We start from the raw sequence: 3,683 nt of genomic DNA on the forward strand, positions 1-3,683 counted from the left end.
GTAGAGTAGAGAACAATAGTTTTAAAGCAATTTTAGAGTGACACATCACCGCCTCATACTTCTCCTTTATATATATATATATAGATATATAGATATAGATTACTCTCACCCATCCCCAATGGCGGACTCACAATTTAACGTGAGGGGAACTTTTTTTTTTTTTATAATGTAGAGACAAAAGTAAACTTAAAAAGAAAAAAAAATTGTGATTTGAACCTAACCTCTATTATATATATGCAGTCTAGTTAACCATTACGCCAAAACTAATATTATGTTTATAAATATTATTTTTATTATAAATATATATTGTAACTAATTAAAATATATATATTTTTTTAAGGACAACTGTCCCTCGCTTCAATGTGGGTGCACCACTCACCCACATAATAAATTTCTATCTCTAATCATAATTATAATTATATTGAGTGATATGGTTTTTTTACTCATAAAGACCAAGATAAAAAAAATATAGGGTTCTATTTTAAAATTATTAGAGGTACTTATTATTACATAAACTTTTGTAAATCGCCCAATCCGAATAATCCGCTCAAACCAAACCGAGATAACCTGACGAAAAATATAAACCGAAAAACCTAACGAAAATATAACCCGCCCAATTAACCCGAACTAACCCGACCAACCCGATTAAGAGGGTTTTTTTTATATATATATATATTTATATGATTTTATTATATATATTTATATATCATATAATTTATATTACTATTTTAAAAATATAAATTTTAAACTAATATAGTTTTTTATGGTGGCTAATTTAAACATCAAATTCAATCTATATATATTTTTCTCATTATTACAATTAACTAATATATAATAATTGTATGTAAAAAAAAATATTAGTGTTCGGTTTGGACGGGTTAACGCAACCAAATTGACAAATTTAATTGGGTGAGTTACTATTTTTTTTTTTCTTAATTGAGCGGGTTGCACTTAATTTTTGTAACCCTATCTTTGAGTTGAATAAAATATAGCATAAACCGACCAAATCGACCCACATAGTATTTTTTACTTGTTGACATTATACTATACTTCAATAAAGACTTGTTACTTTAGCAATTTTGTTTCAGCTTTGATGTTCTTGATATTTTTTTTTTCACAATATCTTTATTGTGTATTTTTGTTTGTTTTGTATTGTAATAATGGTGTCTATTACATGATCTGATGTGAATTATTAGACTTTTTTGTGTCGTTTTTATTTGATCTTTCTTTGCTAATTTATTTTAGGTTGGTTTCGTTGTTCTTTCTGTCTGAAAAATGCTCTTGCTTAAATTCTAAAGTTCTCAAACGATATCCATGTCTTTAGTTCTCCCTCCTTATTAAATTGGCACAAAATAATATTAGGGTTGGGAATGGGAAGACTGTAGATGATTAGCATTGAATATTATTAGTAGTAAAACTGAAAAGACCTTGATATTTTCATGATTTCATCTGTTAATTAATGGGTTGAAAACGTTTGCATTAAACTTTGAAATCATTTTCAAATTGGCTGTTCGCTAAACCCAAATGATATTTTCCCACTTAATAATTGCCTAATCAACTTGGCCCTCTAAGCCCAACACGTGTCTCGATTTTATTTGTTAAAAGGTTCAACAGGTTGACTGACCAAGTCATTCACGACCACGTAAACCGGAATGACTAGATTGCTCTTCTTCCCCACAAAAAGGATTATATTTCGTCGCCTGAGAGATTCGAACTCTCGCGGGGAAACCCCATGTACTTAGCAGGCACACGCCTTAACCACTCGGCCAAAGCGACTTTTTGATTTATCATGGAAACGTATAATATAAAACCTATTATATTAGTAATCTGCTATTACGCAATGCACTTCAGGGAGCATTTTTAAATCCAACAATCTCAATAGTTCAGGAAATATTTTTAACGATCTTAAAAATTCAAAGGGCATGATTTGGTACATGTAAAAGTTTAAGGGCCAAAAATCTCAATTAATCTTTAAAAAAATATTAGTAATTTGCTATTATGCAATGCACTCTCTAAAACTGCTAAAAGTTGTGATTAGCTACTCTAACTTCTTTTTCATATTAAAAATTTCAATTTCAAATTTAAAATATTGACCAAGTAACCAATTACCATATAACATATAACTGTGAAAATTGGCAACTTATTATTGTGATGCCTTTTCATATTTTATTCAAAATTTAACTTGTGTTTTACCATTTTTAAGTTTTATTATGGACAAGTACCTGGTAATGATAGTAAAGAAAATTGGTAACGTTTATTATGAGTCATGACATCTTTTCCATATTATAAAAAAACTCAAAACCTGCAAAGCAATATTTTTGTAAGTTTTGTTGCAAGAAAGTAGCTTACTTGGTAACCAATAATTGGAAAAATAGTAACTGGTTACAATGATGTATTTTTCTAGATTTCAAAATTTTGTGACGAATTTTAAGCAATAAAAACTAGTAACTATGGGAACATGGGATAAGATTGTTCATATTTGCTTAATTTTATTCACTCATTTCGTACTTATATTTACCTTTTCTCTTTGTTAATGGTAATACTATATTTAGTTACATTTATTAAGTGGTGTACTAACACAGCTCTCAATAAGTTATGCTTACATAAGTTCATCCACAAGTTGAAATATCCTCAAATAAAGACACTCAGATTGTTATCTATAGTCTACAAATCCCATTATTGATGCTTACTTATTACTTTTGCAACTATGACTATGCACCTAGTAACATGTCTCATCTCATTTGATATTTATCTCAATTAGGGTGTATTGTGACGAAGTTTGATGTAATTGGTGAGGTTTTTAATTCCAGTTTAAACTTAATTTTTAATATCAAATTGAATTTTCTTAAAATAAAAAATTAAATTGAATCAAAAGATTAAAAGAAAACGATTTCTAAAAAAATTGCCATGTTTAAAGACAACTTGGCCAAATAACATGCTAAGTTTATATAAATGCTCTAAAATAGATAAAACTATAAAACATTCCATGGCCATATAAAATTAACATAGGCATAGGCTGGTGGTGAATAATATCTATGATAGTTTATATTGATGATGATGATGACCGTACAATAGTTCCCAAAAGTACAAGAGGAAAAGGCAGCAAAATAATAGATAGGTTTGATATGTTCTTTCAAGCACTTCCATCCATTTGTTTAGAATGAGTCACTTATATGTGTAGGCCACTAATTGTAAGAGTGTCCATCTAATAATAGTAGCATATATATCTTGGAGCTGTACCTCTATCTCTCTACCATTTACGTTGAAACTCAAACTCATTGTTTGGGCCACATTTCAATCAAGCATCATATCTTCCTTATTATTATTATTATTATTATTATTATTATTATTATTATTATTATTATTAAAGTAATTTTCAATTTAGTTAAAATTTTGGGGTATAATTCTTTAGATTTCAATTATTATGTTTGAGTCTCTACTTTTCTATTAATTTTTGAAATAAATTGAAAAGTATCTTTTTTTTTTTTTATTATTTATACTCTCTAATATATAATTGGGATACTTTCACAAATGCACAAAAACAACAAAAATACAGTTTTACGGAATTTTAAACATTTTTACGATTTTTTTGATTTTATTTACATAAAATACTGTCTTTTTATGTTGAAATTTTGTTCATTTGTTGTTAATGTTTTGTTATTTATATGTTATTTTTTGTTGTT

The 3,683-nt window shown here is 27.6% G+C and overlaps 1 non-coding gene across 1 annotated transcript; it reads right to left on the reverse strand.

The window, feature by feature from the left end:
• Nucleotides 1-1,694: 1,694 nt before the first annotated feature.
• TRNAS-GCU (transfer RNA serine (anticodon GCU)) lies at nucleotides 1,695-1,776 on the reverse strand. The gene has a single exon. It is a non-coding gene; the product is annotated as a tRNA-Ser (tRNA).
• Between the last annotated feature and the right edge of the window lie 1,907 nt (nucleotides 1,777-3,683).

The sequence above is a fragment of the Cannabis sativa genome, chromosome 4 (genome assembly GCF_029168945.1).
Source record: "Cannabis sativa cultivar Pink pepper isolate KNU-18-1 chromosome 4, ASM2916894v1, whole genome shotgun sequence".
Classification (NCBI taxonomy): Eukaryota; Viridiplantae; Streptophyta; class Magnoliopsida; order Rosales; family Cannabaceae; genus Cannabis; species Cannabis sativa.